The sequence below is a fragment of the Marmota marmota genome, unplaced genomic scaffold, assembly GCF_001458135.2.
Source record: "Marmota marmota marmota unplaced genomic scaffold, marMar, whole genome shotgun sequence".
Taxonomy (NCBI): Eukaryota; Metazoa; Chordata; class Mammalia; order Rodentia; family Sciuridae; genus Marmota; species Marmota marmota.
In genome coordinates, this window is record NW_025999924.1 from 31,608 (window position 1) to 50,578 (window position 18,971).

The window sequence follows — 18,971 nt, forward strand, 5'->3', positions numbered from 1 at the left end:
CCCATCTAGGGCCAACAAAATTGGGCTTGAAGAGGTAGTGCCCATAATGTCTCCAAAGATATAATGAAATTGAAAGTACAAAAATCCCCGCTCTCTCCTTTTCTACAGAGGAGCGTCCCGCTACTTACTTGCGGATTCCCACTTACCTGGGAACTTACTGGTGCACCACCCTGACTGCTGAAAGTTCTGGATCCTGGGTTCGAGGAATATGTTCCCCGTGCGGGCCACCAACTGTCGCGACCCCTCGCCGGCAAGGGAAAACACGACACAGGATTCTTCTTTCAGCAGTTTATTCAGGCCTTGAGTCATGTATCATCTTCTAGCGCCCGCCGCCCCCGACACGCCCAAGCACAGCTTAATAAAGCCCCCCGCATCCCAATCCTAAGCCGCCACGTGGATCTCTCTCATAGGGTGGTAAGGGACTGCGCACCAACTCTCCATAAAAGGAGTTGTTTATCACAGGCCACAGTGGAAGCCGGCGCCATCTTCTAATGGCGGCCACGGTCTATAAGAATGGCTTACCACAATGATTCATCTTACAGAGGTCTCTTATTAATCTGCCAGGATTGAAAAAACAGAATACTATGGAGTAGATGGCTTGCACTGAAAAAAGAAATGTATTTTTTTCTAAAGCTAAAAATCAAAGACTAAAATGTCATAGGGTTGGTCTATGATGTGGCCTCTCTCCTTGTGTGGACTTCTTAGTCCTCCCATGGCTTTTCCTGTGTGCAAACATTCTGGCGTCTCCTCCTCCTCCCCAGCCCTATTGGACGAAGACTGATGACCTCATTTAAACTCAATTTCTTAAAGGTTGTATCTCCATATTTGGTCTCATTAAGATAAGGCCTCCAAGTTATGAATTTTGAGAGACAAATATTGGTTTATAACAATTGTAAAATAATTAAAAGGTGAGTTAAGATTACTAAAGAAATTGCTGGGGCAATATTTTTTTTGACTGCACATCTACAACCAATGAAATTCATGTCTGATTCTTTTAAATACTTTTTTAGTTGTTGATAGACCTTTACTTATTTATACACAGTGCTGAGAATCAAACTCGGTGCCTCACAAATGCCAGGCAAGTGCCCTACTGCTGAGCCTGAGCCCCAGTTCCATCTTTGATTCTTAATATTGGAAAATTCATGAGAGATGAGCTGGTGCTCTTCTGTGTGTCCTTTTCCTCTCTACTTCAAAAAATATGTGTAATTAAGAGTGTGATCTTATAGAGATAACTTTGTTTTTGTTTGGAGTGACTTAAGAGTAACTTATTTTTGACAAGGACAAAAGCATTGAAGCATTAATATTTACAGTTATGACTTCCCTGGCATTGTAAGGAAGATTCTTACAAAGAAATATTCTTGCAGCTTTTTATTCTGGACTTTAGTGGTGCTAAGAATTTGGAAGGAGATGATAATATGAAGATACTTAAGAAGATGACAGTGGATATCTGTTGACCGTCTCTTATGGTTAGCTGCCCACTGCAATCCGAGTACAAACCTGGATTGTATTTCCCACTCCTCCACAAAGACATCTGTGTCCATATGACCGACTACAGCCAATGGAATTCAGGATAAAGTAACAAACACCACATTAAGCCTGGGAGTAAAATCTTATGCCCACCCACCGACTTAGAATGCATGAAGAAGCAAAACTAATCTATAGTGTCAATGAATTTACTGGTACACCTACCTTTGGGGGAGAGGGAAGGGGTGTGATATAAGGCAGCTTGCTAATTTTGAATGCTTTATTTCTTGACCTGAAAGGTGGAAGGAATTTTTACATGACACCTTTTCATTTTCCCAGATTAAAATGTTATGAAGCTCAACTTTTCCAGTTAATAGAACAGTGATTTTTTTTTTTCCCCAAATTTTTACTTTTACACTCTAAAGTTCCCTGAAAGAAGAAAAGACAACTATGTAGTCAGGAGAGCTGGATTATGGTCCACATTCTGTCAGCAATCTGCAGTATCAGATATCTTTCCTGGGTCTCAGGGTTGTTTTCTGTTGTTGTTGTTGTTTTTTTCTTTTTTTTTTTTTTGCAGAAGCCAGACAATCCATAGGAACCTTGCCAGGACTAACAATCCACAGATAAAGATTATTGGGGATTTTGGATTAAGATTTATCCTCCTAATGAAAGTGGACCTGTTGTCTTCATCTATGGGGCATAGGCTGGACATAATCCAGACTCAATGAATACATTGAGGGGGTTTGTGATTTTTTTTAACTGTTGCCCATTGTAACATTGTGAAAGAAGGCGTGCATTTCTCAGCACCACATGCAACTACTGGTGAATAAGGAAGTTGAAATTATTCATAAGGCCTGGTTTCATGTCATTGTTCTGCTTACAAGGTTTGTGAATTTGGGCATTATGTGCTATCTAGGCATTACTCAGCTATCCAATTTGGATTTTAGCAACCAAAACTATTCCTCATATAAAAACTAGAGTTCTTTAATGATTAAATATAAAAAGGATAGTAATTCACTATGTAACTATAGAGTGTTGAAACTTCGGAGCCTTTAGTTTTGAGTACTGGTATATAAAAACGGAGATGGCATAAGAGATCATGTGTTTTTACTACCCAACAGCAGATACTCCTGTTCATAATACTTCCCTGTCATCCCTTATGGGAATATAATACTGGAGTCATTAAGTACCTAGTACTTTCTTTCCTTGAAGGCCCACAATTAGCATTTTATTTTGGAGATTCTTGAAGTAATGTTGAATATTTGTATTTTCTCTAACAACAACAAAAATCAAATCTCCTTAATGTCCTATCTATAATCATTATTGCTGAAAATTCCTTTAAAATGTTTGGCCTCTGAATCTGATTTCCTCCCCTAAAGAATTTTTAATTTCTTTTGGCAGCCTGTAGTTTTCTTGAACCTTAAGGAGAGATTAAGGGCCATTATTTTCAAATAATATTTTTGAATTACACAAATATGTAAGTATTCCTGCTGCTTCTGTACCCAAAAGAAAGCACTTTGGTAAACTACTGGAATTGTTCTTTTTGTGCTAATTTGAATAGACATTGGATTGAGTTTATCCGCCCCTGAGCACCTACAGGGAGTTACCACAGGCCATGTAAATAAAATGTTGCATCCTAAGGAGTAAGTATGTCTCAAAATGAAGAGAATCTATTTCAGGAGTTTCTTACTTCTCAATGCACTGCAGTTGTTACTTAAATTTGCTAATGCCTTAATATGAAAATCACCATCTGTAATTACACACACACATACACACACAAACTTGCTTTGTTCAGCCTATTTTTGTGAGAAACATTAAAAATAATTGTAATTTAACTCAAATTTAGGAGCAGTTCTGGGGCTACAAATAACTTTTGGATGATAAGTAAGAATATGTGGTGAAAACTTGTTTAAACAATGATTGTTGCATTAAATGGTTTGTGATGTTGGTTGATGTTAAAGATTCAGAACCATTTTAAAAAACAATGTTTACCCAGCTACCAGCAAAACCTGGGAAATTTAATTGAAAGCAGCGGATGCAGTGATAATGCCAAGACTCAGTTTAAATGTCAATAAGAGCTGTTGTTGTGCTTTTTTTTCCTCCCAGATAGAAACTTGATTTCAAGAAAGGAAATTGCTTCAAAGGAAGAACCAAAGGAACTGTATGTTTCTAAGACTATCAGGGGGTTAGACTAGCAACTCAGATAAGCAAGCAAGCCAGAGACCAGGTTAACTTCAGATATTGTGCCTCCTAATAGTAAAATTACATTATTTTTGAGACATCAGAACACTAATTTTTTAAGCACTCAGGCCAAAATAAAAACACACTTTCTTGCAATCAAGTTCAATTGTACATCAAATATTTGAGTACCTTGTATTTGCTAACATGGATACAAATGTAAAGACAATACTTAAGCTTCAAGAATCTTCTATGAAGGGGAAAAAAGTTTGGTATGGCCAGTGACAGAGAGCTACCTAATATGCATGAGGCCCTGGGTTCTATCCCCAGTACCGCATATGTACATACAAAAATAACAAATATCCGGATACTTAAAATAGAACCATCTATTTGTCAGAGAATGATATTCAACCACTAAAAGATCATACCCAAATAGAGTATACCTTGTGCTTGAATCTGAGGTAATCCTGTATTATCAACGAATGTGGCAAAAATGATATTTCATGAAATCTGAAATTAAATAAAAAGAGACCATGCAGCTTCTGCCATGGTTTCTTGAAACAGTCAATAACTATGTCATATGTACAACTACCCCTAAATGGTCACTATCTAAGAAAATGGGAAGAGAACCATGATGAACACCTCCAGTCTTTTATAACTACCCCAATACAGCTTCTAGGCACCAGCAGGCAGAAACCATTTCAGACATTCTAATCCCAGAAGACACCAAATGGAGAAGAACCAAAGCCTAAAATATATAGTCCTCATTAATCTTCAGAAATCTCTGGCTATTTGAAGCACCGCAGCTGAGAAAGCTAGTATCTTAAGAATAAACCATTGTTTCTGTGCATAAATTCTAGAACCACAGAATGATATATTAAATGATTTTTTACCATACAAAGTTGAGTAGTAGTTTATATAGAAATAAGCAGAACAGAAATTAAGTTCAAGGCAGAATCGATTCATTTTTCAGATCAGCAAGACTAAAAAATTTATTTTCCATACACATACTGCCTTGGGAAGCTATTTGAGAATATAGAATAGCAAAATCAAAGCACAAAACAAAATGTTGAACCAATCAGAAAGAAGTGAAGATCTAATACTCTTATTGGTCCAAAGGAAGAACAGTTGGGTATTGAAGTAAGTACAGATTAAGGGGAGGAGGCATATCATGAAAGAAGACTCCTAAGAATTGGATAATGAGGTTGAGAAAACTTGAAGCTACATTGAAACAATTAGTGCAGGAAGAAAATGAAGGCAATTCCAAGTTGCAAAACTAACAATCTATATGTAAGAACTACAATAGTACGGCTGGACACGGTGGCATACATCTGTAATCCCAGCAGCTCAGGAGGCAGAGGCAGGAGGATCAGGAGTTCAAAGCCAGCCTCAGAAATTTAGTGAGGTGCTAAGCAACTCAGTGACCCTGTGTCTAATAAAATACAAAATAGGGCGGGCTAGGGATGTGGCTCAGTGACTGAGTACCCCTGAGTTTGATCCCTGGTACCCCCAAACAAAAATTTTAAAGAAAACACTAAAAAGAAGGGAAAAAAATAATACAATATATTATTTGTATGTTTGGCAGTGCAGTGGAGTATCTATACATAATAAGATTGAAACCCACCATTAGGTAAATTATGAGACCAATTATAATTGCAAAATTTATATTTGGTTTTGGCTAACAAATCTCTGCCATGAAAGTGAGAAAACAACCAGGAGGGAGTCAAGAGAAGATTTGTTAGGCAAATAACCTTATTTCACAGTTCTGTGGTTAAAGGATTTTATCAAGAGTTGATGAAATGTGGAAAAAAAACATGTGCATAAGCCTTCAAAGATAAACAGAGAATTTAAAATAAAGGTGAAATTGTACTTGGCAGACTTAAAATATGTGTATGTATGACAGGTGTCAAATGAATATCAACAGGTAATCACTGAGTATGTCAAGAAATAACAGAGCATATTTAGCAATCTAAGAATTGAGCTAAAAAATTGAAAGTGATTTTTCTTTGGAACACAACCAAGGGTTGGAAGAGATGGAACAGATACATTTTTATTATAAATGTTTTATATATCCTAAATATCTTAAATCATCAACTTATTGCTTTTTAATTTTTCAGTATAAAATAGTTTACTAATATAAGCATTCAGAGGGACACAATGAATTACTTGTATGAATAACAAATTTTAATGATCATATGTTGTACTTACTATAGATTTTTAAAAATAAAGAACTAATAATGTACTTGAAACCACTGGTGCTCTTGCGAATCCTGTTTCCCTACATCTTCACCAGCAGTAAGCACTATTAGGATTTGAGGGTTTATTTTTATGTTTAATATCACTAACTTTGCATATACCAAAGATAAATGTAAGATTTGCATACTTCTTATAGATACAAAAAGATAAATAGTGAGTATTTTTATAATAAACATATTTGTGTAATAAACACTAAATTTGTGTAATTTATCAACATAACATAGTATTTTAGATCATTTGTTATACTTTGTAAGTTAATATATACTAAAATATCTTTTCCTGTTGGTACATAACATTATTTCTTTACCTAGAAAATTTCATTTATCATAAATGCAAATTAGTATTTCTGCGGACTCTAGAGTAGAAATACTGGGTCATAAGATATGAATGTTTTCTATTTTTCCAAATATTGTTAGCCAAATTCTTCCAGTGCTTAATTTTGCCTATTAATATATACTAATTGGGGACTGGGGTTGTGGCTCAGGGATAGAGCGCTTGCCTAGCACATGAGACCCTGGGTTCAATCCTCAGCATCACATAAAAATAAAGTTATTGTGTCCAACTACAATTAAAAAAATATTTTATATATACACTAACCTCAAAGTTACACATGAGCTGCATACGTTTTCCAAGAATGTATATTTCAAGTACCTCTCAGTTGGTCTACTATCAGTTCTGGAATATTTGGTTGCACAGTTTGCTTCTGTTCATGGAATGCTTTTATGATTTTTTAAACCAATGCTGGATTGAACCTAGGGCCTTGTGAATGCTAGATAATCACTCCCTACTGAAACTACATCTCCAGCCCAGAATGTCTTCTTTGTCCATTTAAAAAGCCTCAAGTTCAATCCCCATTAATATAGCAATGTAATAATTATCCTAACTGCATATTCTAATTTGAAACAACAGTATTCTTGAAACATGCAACCTGTATATAAATTTCTAAATCATTTTCACTAAGAAGGCTTTTTCTTTGCAAATATTTTCATTAGCTTGCCTTGCAAACTTAGTATTGTCCTTTCTAATATTAAATTTATACTAACTTCATACAGAGAAAATGGGAGACATCTTTTTCTCTGGAAGAAAGAAAAAACATGTATTGAATTGGAATTACTTGTTCCACAAATTTCTTTAATAAAGACCACTAAAGTTTTTAGAATTTGTTTTTGAGATTTATTTGACAGATTCAATTTTCACAATGCTATGGGGGTAGTATTTTCTCTCATCATTTTTGAGATTCACCTACATGTTAGAATACACCAATATGAATTGTAAAAAATTTAGGCTTTATTCCCTGTTGATCTTATATTTATGACCCTTTTACAACTATACAACTATACTTTTCATGATTTTTTTTTCCTTTTTATCTTGTTAAGGCTTGGGCAATTTTAACAATTCTTTCCAAGAGGCATGTTTAGCTTTGTTATTCTATTTTCTGTTTGATTAATATTTGTCTATGCTTTTATTTCCTTTCTATTTTCTTTGGATTTATCCATATTTTTCTTATTTCTAAGGCTAGAGAACTAGCATTCTTTTTTATTCTAATTAGTTATACATGACAGTAGAATGCATTTTGACACATCATACACATAAATGAAATAGAACTTCTCATTCTTGTTGTACATGATGTAGAATCTCACCAGTTGTGTATCATATGTATATAGGGTGATAATGTCTGATTCATTTTATTCCTAGACCCCCCCATTATGAATTAGCATCCCCATATCAGAACAAATATCCTGCCTTTTTTTTTTTTTGGTATTGGCTTACTTTGTTTAGCATGATATTCTCCAGTTCCATACATTTTCCTGCAAATGCCATAATTTTATACTTTAAGTCTGGGTAATATGCTGCTGTGTATAAATACCACATTTTCTTTCTCTATTCATCTGTTGAAGGGCATCTAGGTTGGTTCCATAGTTTGGCTATTGTGAATTGAGGTGCTATAAACATTGATGTGGCTGCATCAGTGTACTATGTTGATTTTTAAGTCCTTTGGGTATATAAATTGAGGAGTGGGATAACCGGGTCAAATGGTAGTTCCATTCCAAGTTTTCTGCGGAATCTTCATACTGCTTTTCACAATGGTTGCATCAATTTGCAGTCCCATCAGCAATGTATGAGTATACCTTTTCCCTTACATCCTCTCCAATACTTATTGTTGCTTATATTCTTGATAATTGCCATTCTGACTAGAGTGAGATGAAATTTTAGTACTTTTCATTTGTGTTTCTCTAATTGCTGGAGATGTTGAACACTTTTTCATATGTATTGATTGTATTTCTTCTGTGAAGTGTCTGTTCAGTTCCTTAGCCCATTTATTAATTGGGTTGTAATCAATAATATGAAGAGTGAGCTTATGGAATGGGAGAAAGTTTGCCCCATGCACATTGGCTAGAGCACTTATCTCCAGGATATATATAAAAATTCAAAACTCCACACCAAAAAGGCACATTCATTCTTAGTCACTAGTCTAGAGATTTTTTTCAGGTGAGGAGCCAGGTAGTTTGGCCTGTCATCACATCCTATGTATTTTGGGGCTATTCTGCCAGCAAAGGCAACTCAATCAAAATTTTATGCATAGGACTGACATATATAGATTTAATTTTTTGATAAATGACTGAGTTAAAAAGAATGGGTTGGAGGAATCAGAAGCAGATTTAAGAAAACTTGTTATGACTACTTCAGAATTTTTACATAGCCACAATGGGGACCTGATATAGAAGGTGGGGTTAGTGAGTATGGGAAAGTATGGATGGATTCAAGAAATGTTTGAGATGAAATTGGCTGAAATTCTAAGTGGAATTAATTCTTCCACTTAAGATGTGGTAGCCCCAGTAAGACAACAATAATGTGCTTCCGTAATTGTTAGACTCCAACATTGGTAGAGTAAATGACTGGAAAGCGACCAAGGTTATAATGCTCCTCTGTCTTCTCTTTGTATCTGCTTCACTTAATAAATAGTGAAAAACTACACAAGAGTAATGCTAGATAATGATTTTTAGTGAATTCTCCAATAAGTGGATGTTCCTCAATGTGTAAACATCTTGCTCAGTTTGCTTCTATGATCATATTTCAGACGAGGACTTGAATCTGCCAGTTATTAAAAATGAGAAGCTGAACTTCAAGGTTGGGGTCTTCTTCATGGCATCTACCATTAGTCTCCAGGATTTTATTCTACAATGAAATAAAATGCAAACCTGATATCAAATTATTTAGCACTATCTGAAGGAAATAGAAAAAGACCCTGAATAAATGCTTTAGCTTTTTATTTCCCTAAAGTTCCAATTACATACTCTGCATACAAAACTGCCTATATGTCTTAAAAAGAACTTACATCAGAGTTGGAAACAAATGGAGAAACTGTTAGAGCTAGAGGAGGATTTTGAGAATATTTTGCTTACGGAGAAGAATAATGGTTTTAATCTCATTTCTTAAAAGTAAATTTTAATCATCCTTGGCTATCTGAAAGCCTGATATGATTGTTGAAGAAAAACTTTCTTCAAAGTGTTTTCATTTTTAGGGACTGTTTATTTAGCATATCCATGTGGTTTCATTAAATGTGTAGGTTCCTTTATCTTTGCTGTCACAGGTGAAGCCAGTGAAAGTGTTTTGAAAATTATTTTGATCTTACTATTGTTTTAGAGTTGCCATTATAAGATCTGAGTTAGAATGCTGTTCATTTGTTTTCATTTTCTCTGGAAAGATACCAGATAAGAACAAGGTTTTATGTATTGATTATGAGAATACAATAAATTGTCTTTCACTTTATTTTTAAAAAGTTAAGAAAATATCTTCTGAAAGGTTCTAGGCCAGGGGGTGTTGTTCTTTTCTGTATGCAGAAGTGTGGGGAATAGAGTGGTACAAATATTTAATACGCACAGTCCCTTCTTCCCCAGATCTCTTCTTCCCCAGATCTCTTCTTCCTGGAGTAGTGGGGATGTTCCCATGGATAATTCCAGTTCAATAAAATGAAATAGTGGGTTGAATTTAGTTACTTTTTAGTCTTTGATATTTTTGAGAATTGTATTGCCTTTAATGGACAGGATAGTTGTATGTAAAATTCATGAAATCCTTATATAAATATCATTAAGTTCTTGTGATAAAGGCTCACAAATAGACAAGTCACCAAAATACGTCTTTCTCAAGGTCACACCATGAGTGTCTTGGATCCGAGATTTCATAATGCATTTCTTCATCCTAAAATTCTTGAATGACTGCTACAACAAATCTTAATCCTTCTCCGGTAACTCACAAATACCCCTATATATCAATATAACTGTCTCAGATAAAATAACATTGACTCAAAAGATCTTCCTTTTCCCCTCTTTATGTGATATATCTCAGATTTTTTTTTTTTTTGCCTTTTTTGAAATCTGGAGATAAACTTGAATGTTACAAACTCATAACAGTAGTAAGAGATCTTCTGGTTTCCAAGTTTAAGATATTCATTGTGGATCCAGTGGTTTATTTTATTGGAAAATGTTCTATTGTTTAACTTTTAAATTGTTTTATTAATTTAATAAGCAGTATTATCTTGCTAATTTTCTTTAGGCATTGTGCCATATTTACATTTGAAAAAATGAACTAAATCTTACTACCCAGAGTAATTGGAAGCACTAAACACAAAAGACAAAGCACACAAAAGAACTCAAACTACTCAATTGGTTTTTCTAGAGCATCTTTATCAAAACAGTCAACAAATATTTGGATATTAATTTCAATGACTCTAAATAGGTATAAGCTTTAACTCATGCAACTATAATACCAACTTCATGTTTTAAACCTATTTCTTATAGGTCTGATTCAAACATGAAAAATCTAGAATGCAATCTACATGCCAGTTTTCCATCAGCTTGCCATTTGTAGTTTTCTGCTGCTGCCAATATTAATTACCCTGCCACTATTGCCGGAGGCTTATTTGTGTTGGTATATATATAATTAGAGATTGAATTCTCCAGTAAAATACTAAATTTATAAACACAGAACTTAGAAATCCTCAATCTTCATCTGACATACTGACATCAGGAAGTTTTCTTATCACATATCAATCATTGCCTACTTTTGTAACTGATAATTCTGAATTAGATTTCAATCACTATCCCAGGAGTAAAATTCAAAGCAAATATGAAAATATACATACACAGCCAGTTTTTGATCAAGATTTAACTAATAATTTTCTTGAATACAAAAACAACTATTTAAAGTATATATATATGAAAGTGGAAATTAATAAGAGATGAATATGACAAAGACATAAATTGCAATAACTATTAGCATCAATGAAGAGACAGAAATAGAAGGTACCAGAAAGAAGAACATTATGAGCCAAAGGAAAATAGTTGGGGAATTTGGTTTCCATTCCTGCTCTTTGTGAACTGCTTTAATCTTCAAATTGAGCCCTTTTTCATTTTTATCTGGTTTTTTTTTCTGAAATTAGTACATAAAATCACTGAAATGTCATTAAGACATATTAAAAGAAAAATACAGTAGGTTTGATCTCAAGTAGCTGACATTGGTCAGCATATGGATATTTCCATATAGCAACAGAAAGATCATAATTACCCAAACATGCTGTCCCTAGAATTTTGTCTGTCACCCTAAATGAATTCAGAGATAAATCCTTACATACTACTTCATACAAATGAAGACTAGAACAATTTGTTGTTGTTCCAGGGATTGAACCCAGGGGTGCTTATTCACTGAGCCACATCCCCAGACCTACTTATTTTTATTGTGAGACAGGGTTTCCCTAAGTTACTGAGGCTGGTTTTGAACTTGCAGTCCTCCTGCTTCAGCCCCTCAGGTCACTGGGATAATAGGTGTGTGCCACTGTGCCCTGCAGGAATCATGTTTAAGAAGAATTTACAGCAGCACTTTACTGATTTGATCTCCTCATCCCAATCCCAAGTGAATGCCTATGAGGTGCTAGAAAGGAAATGCACTCTCTACTCTTTATTAGATTCATATTCTCTAACCTCTCCTATAAAATACTAGAGGCATGTGAAAATAACTTTTATACATGACATTTTGTGGCATTCCTTTGAAACAGTATACTATGTCATCTCGTGTTTAGATTTCAGATTATTGCATTTTATTACATTTCAGATATTTCCAATGGAGACAAATGAATCTTTTCTATTAAAATCTTTAATCTCAAAAGCAATATTTCCTTGGACATTTTATGATCAAAGAATTGAATAACAATACTGGAAATGATATTTAGTGCTTATGTAATAGGCACTATGCCATTTGCTTTATATTTAAGTTATTTTAACTGATAACCAAAACATAATTCTAGATATTTATGTGGTATCCTGTGGTGCATAAATATATACATACATTATGCAATGTTTAAATTAGGTTAAACTTATCTACCTCAAACACTTATCATTTCTTTATGGTGAAATGTTGTCTTTTTCCTGAAATGTAACAGTATAATTGCTACCTAGTCCCCTTGCTATGCAATAGCACACCAGAATTTCTCCTGTCCAACTGTAACATGGTACCCATTGGTCAACTCCCCTCCACAATTCTCCTTAGCCTGTGGTAGCCACTGTTGTTCTCTCAGACTTCTATGAGATCAAATATTTTAAGAGTCCCTGCAAGAGTAAGGTCATTCAGTATTTGTATTTCTGTGCTTGACTTATTTCATTTTGCAAAATATCTCCAGTTCTATTCATTTAGTGGTAAATAACAGGATTTCATTGTTTTTGTGCCTCTGCCTATACCTAGGTGATTGCAAGTACTGGCTTTATAAAATAGAGTTGCTCTTATAAACCACAAGACTTTTCTTTAGTGTCTTGTTTTAAAAACAAAGGCTAGAATCAATATACACGTACAAAAATATCTAAATCAATAGATTGCTTGAGTTTTCTCAAAGTGAAAATACCCATATGTTCATCATTTAACATGAAACTTGGTATCTTTTGCAAAGTAAAGTTGTCATGTGGATTTAAATAATCCTTAAATTCTCTTCTGTTTATGGTTCTTTAAAGATAACAGTCTGATTTAGTTTTCCTTCCTTCTTTTATTAATGGTAATTGTTAACTGTATTTTATATCTCAATAAAAACATTTTAACTTCTTGTCTGAGTACAGCTTGCTATCTTGTCCTAAAGTTAGTATGATGTGAAATTCCATTAAAGACTTCAGTGAATATTGCAGAACCCGCCTGTTTATCCTCCAAGTTACTATTCAGCCTCCTCCTCAAATATCTACTATTCTGACCTCATATACCAAAAATTTAGTCTGTTCTGAATCTTATTTAATAGGACATTATTCAAATACTGTAATTCTATTGGATTAATTACTACTATTCAATGGTCTGTTCTTTGATCTGTTTGAATCAATCCTCATTTTTCTGTCTTTTCAGAGAATTATCCATAACAATCTTATAAACCCTCTGATGCAAATATGCACTTATTGGTGTTAGCAGCATACTTAAGAGTGAAATTACATGACAATCAGTAAAATTCATACTGAGAGTTTTCCAACATAGCCATTCCAATTTACCCTTTCAGTGAATGTTCTCTGTTGCTCTCCAGTCTTGCCAACATATGATAATGTTGGTCTGTAAAACTTTATCCATTCTGTCTGGCTTTTCTTTTTTCTCACTGGGTTTGGCTAAAAATAGTATGTGTAGATATTTTCCATTTATATCCATATGAAAGATTGATGTATATTTTTCTTTTGTCCTCATTACATTTGGGGTTAAGGCCTCACAAACAATTATAAAGAGTTATTTTCCTTTTCTATGTAAGAGGAGAGACTTAAATATTTTGAAGAAATAACTTCTGGCTCAGATTGCTTTGGTAGTTTTCTTTGGATGATTTTAATGACATTTAATGTATTTAATAATAGATTTCTAAGAGTTTTCATTAGTTTTGATAGGCTGAATTCTTAGAGAAGGACGACTTCTTTAACTAATTTTGAAAATGTATTAAAATCATTTTATTACATTTTGAATACCTGACATGTTGTCCTTTTTTCTTATTTTAAGATGTTGGTAAATTTGCCTTCTCCCTTTTAGTTTCTCCACTATGCTATTTTTCGATCATGTCAATGCTATCCATTATATATTTGACTTTTATTTCAGTCTTATTTTTCTTCTATTTCATCTTTTACGTTTATGTTCTTGAAGTCATTACTTACACGATTGACTTGAAGAATTTTTTTTTTTTGCTTTTCTATGTGTAATGATCTTAATTTTTTTTTTATCAAACATTTACGATGGTTTAAATATCTTAAATCATGGCTTTAGTTTCACCCTACACATTTTAATATATTTTTATTATCATTCAGGAAAATATTTTCTTTCCTTGTGATATCTTCTTTGCCTGTAAACTGTTTAGAAATGTTGCTACATTTTCAAACACATAGAAATTGATGGTCCCCATTTGCTATTATTTTTAAGCTTATTTCTAAATAAGATAATTTGCTTTCCCCATTTCGTATCATTTAAGTCCTTTTTTCCAACTGGTTCTTTTTAGCTATACATAACATTAGGATTCACTTCAACATAATTATAAAAGCATGGAATCTAATTTGTTCTAATTCACTCCCGAGTACTTCCCCTTTCCCTCTTCTACTCCCTCCCCCTGTTCCCTTCCCTCTGTGGATCTTTCTATTCGCTTATCTTTTTAAAATTAGTGTCTTGTGGATCTACATGATGGTGAGATTCACTGTGGTATATTCATATGGACATAGGAAAGTTAGGTCAGAAATATTCCACTGTATTTCCTTATCCTGTTTCTCTTTCCTCCTTTCATTCCCCTTCATCCACTCCACTGATCTTCTATTTTCCTTTTTACCCCCCACCCTTATTTTAGATTTGCTTCTGAATATCAAAAAAACATTCAACCTTTGACTTTTGGGAACTGCCTTATTTCACTTAGCATGATAGTCTTCCAGTTCCATCCATTTACCCGCAAATATCATTCTTTATGGCAACGATAAGTCTTTTGAAATTGAAGACTGACTGTATGTCCTAGTATTGATTCCATTTTGATATTCTTGTCGGTATACTTTTGCAGTTGACATGTATTCTGTGATAGCTGGATCCAGGAAGCATGTTTGATAATTTGCTTATTCTAATCTACATTCTTATTTTTCTGTTGGTTTTATCAGTTCCCGGAGAGAATTGTCAGATTATTTCACTATTAATTAAAATATATCTATTCCTCCTTATTGATCTGTACTTATGGGTTTTAAACTTGGAGGCTATATAAAAACTGACAGGAAAAACAAATTTATTTTTATCCCTTTTTGATATATTTAAGGTATATCTCTGAAGGCAGAAAGTTTTCTTTAATCTTAACAACCTTTGCCTTAATAGCAATATTCTTTCTGCTCAGACTTAATGTAATTACTGCCAGTTTTGTGTCTAATTCTACATCTTACTCATTGGTAGAGTAAGGTATATTCCTTCATGCTCCTTTTGAAATATTTTATATAACCTTATTAATTTTTAAATCTTATTGATACTATGGAGACTGCAATATAATCTCAATTTTTAGTGTTTACTCATTCCTATGCTTCAGAACACCATAATTCCAATTATTTTCTTAGTTTTTTATTCAGATAATGTGTTTGTCATCTATTCATATTTTCCCACATTTGTCTTTTCCTTTGATTTTTTTTCTCCTTTTTTTTTCTGCCCACTCCACCTCACCTTTTTCTTTTTTTTCCCCCTCCCTTCCTCTTTTCCTTCTAAGAACTTCTGTGAGTATCTTATGTTGGGGCTGTTTCTTTTTTCAAATTCTCTTTACTTTTTATAAAATTATTTTCTCAATTTTGTGAATACTATTTTTTACTTACTTAGAATTCTAAGTTGCCAGTTATTGTCCTCAACCACTTTATAAAACCATTCTTCTATTCAATGGCTTCCATTGTTACTTTTCAGAAGGTATCTATGATTCTCATAGTTTGAATTTGAAAGAAAATGTACTAGTTGTCTCTGGCTACTTTGAAGATTTTTGACTTTGTTTGGTTTTCAGTAGCTTTATTATGATATATCTAAATGTGCCTTTGTATTTTGTATTGGCCTTCATACTCCTCGAATCTGTGGCTTGGAATATTGGAAACTTATCTGTTATTAACTTCTCAACTATCCATCCTTTCTTCCCTTTGTTATTTTGTTTTTTTTTTCTTTCAGATTTCAATTAAATCCCACTTGAGTCCTTTCAGTGTCCTGACATGTTCTTTGCAAAATAGTCTTTTTGTCTGTGATGCTTTCTCTGTATTTTGTTTTGGCCTAACTTCTACTTCACTAGTCTTCTCTTTAGCTGTTATTAAATTAATATATTAGATTCTTAATTTTAGTTGAAATTTGATTTTTTTCTAGGTCAAGTTCTCTACTAAATCTTCATTCCTATTTAATGTAAAACTTGAATCTAATCACGAATTTATGAATCTCCTGTTGTCTTTTTTTAATTGATTATTTTGGATTCCTTATCCCTTTATATTTTTAATTAAATAAAAACCAGACCATTTATATAATATTTACAGAAAAATCGAGACTCTGGATGTTTTCCAGAAAGGATTTATTTATTTATTTATTTATTTATTTATTTATTAAGTGTAGTTAGGGAAAGAGAATCACTTTAATCCAGGAAACCCAAACCCAGATTTCATTTTTATGGGTACTAGTATGTATCGATATGCTTTTCTTGCCATGCATACATTTGAGAATCCACACACATTGTTGTTTACTAGGGCCTTTCCTTTTTGGAACATCCAGATCTCCAATTTTTGTTTGCCCAGTTCCATGTGATTGTGAAATGTTCTCCTCAGCTTCTAAACTCTTCAGTAGCCACTTTGGAATCTTTAAGAGTCTTGGGTTAAAACTGTATAAAATGTTAACTTAAACTCTCTGCAATTACCTTCTCTGGCTTTCTCATTCCTTCAGACAGTGCTTTATTTGTTTTACTCATTGTGTATGTGTATAAAAACTGACGTCACAAACTAATCTGTTATAACCAGAAATAGGCATCTTGTGTTCAGTTTTACTTCAGAAGAAAACAACACATCTCACTACTTTTGTCAATTTGACACTAAATAACACTTTTGTAATCTCTGCACAGAATTCCAATATACTATCTTTCCTGGGACAGATCTTTCTGCATTAATATACTTTCTTGATCTATAACAAATCTTTTTTTTTAAATAACATTGCAGGATTCCAGAGACTTTTATGTCTGATCCATGCAACAAGTATGCTTTATATATTCCAAGTGGAATGTGTGAACTACTTATTTTTCCTCAGGCAGATTATAAAATCTAAAAAACATTTGTATACACAGCTATAATTTGGTTTACTTTTAGATCTTATCAACATTTTCTCAGAGTTTCATATTTGGTTTTGAAACAGTAAATAACTTTCAAAATTGGAAAGATAAATCACATATCAGATCCCTCCAGTAGACTTAATTTACCTTTCTTGTATTTCTGCATAAGCCATTTGACTTCCGGCAAATGGAGAGGAAATTAAGGGTCACCATTTTTTAAATGACATATGTTCAGGCCCTGAGTTATACCATTACTTTTTCAGAAATATATATTTATAAGTATATATAATTCCTTACATCCCTCACTGAAATCCTATGTTGAAAAAGGGTCAGATTAAATGACACATTCTCCATGATTGTTTATGGCCATGTAAATCTGCTTTGAAAGAAAATGGTCTATAATTATCCTATAGCATTTGTGTTTCTGCTATTTCACAAACTAGTGCATTCTCCTTAAACAAGCTTATTCTAAATAGGGTGCATTATCCATTGCTTGAGTGATTTTGTATACAGAAGTTATTTACTTGTAATGATGTAAAATTATAAGAAATATTTAAAACTAGACACTGCAAAGAAGGTGATTATGTTTTATTTCTATTTAACACAGTTCTACAGGTCTTTAGGAATTTTTGTAAAGATTAAAAAATTGTACAATATAATATATAAATAAAACTGTGCAGAACTACAAAGAACAGAAATATTACACATCTTATAACTCTTTCTGACAAAACTATAAGAATAATTCTTGCTGTCCTTTTGTCTACAACCAATTTGAAAAAACATCTTTTTTTCTTGGCTGTTCACTATTTTCCAATTCCCCCCACCTGCATCAATCAGGCAAGTTCTACAAGCTTCACTGGAAATGCCTAAGCCTTTACAGTATTCTACTGGGATAACTTATGTGAGGCTATAGAATCTGTGTGTTATTATGTAAGAATAATAATGGAAAGCTTCAAACTGTTGTCTTTGAAAATTTATAATGTGTCCAAGGGTAAAAATAATCAAGTATCTTCAATATCTTGGCTTGACATTTATTTTTTCAGTGACAACCCATTTCTATTCTTAATAGTACTTATTTTTATAAACAGAATCAAGGACATGCACCAAGTGCAGAACAACTGTTCTCACAAAGCTAGTAAACACCATCCTAGTCATGTAAGTCATTTTCTATTGACATAATAATGTGTGATGGAGTCTTGCTAAATATCACAAATCCCATTTGAGTTTTTTACAAGTTTCCCCAACTGTCAATACTCACACAGATACTCATGGAATTTGTTTAAACATTGTGTTTCTGTAACTTACAGGGCAGCCTGTATAAAAATTCAGCAATCAGACTTTGCTGACACTTTTCCCACTGAAATGATGCAGAAGAAAACCCAGCTTGCTCTTCCCCAGGTGTGTCTGCACTGGCATGTCCAAAGAGCATAAAGTGATAAATGATTGACAGTTAAGGAAGCAAATGGAATTCAAAGGTACCCAGGAGGAAGATGATGTTGACCATGCAAGAAACCATTTTATAGTCATTTTACCTAAAAGTGTTTTAAAAAGGAGATCGGCTTGAGTCATTGGAATACCAAAATGCAGACTTATTCACTGCTTAAGTAATACAGTAGCTTATTAAAAACTGAAACTATATAATATAAATAGCTTTAGGTATGCTTAAGAAATTTACTCCTCAAGGTAATGTGAATCTTAAAATTTTTCTTTTACAGTAAATTAATCATGTTGTCTAATAGTATGATCAAGTCATTAGATTTAAGTTACATATACATTCATTGTGTCA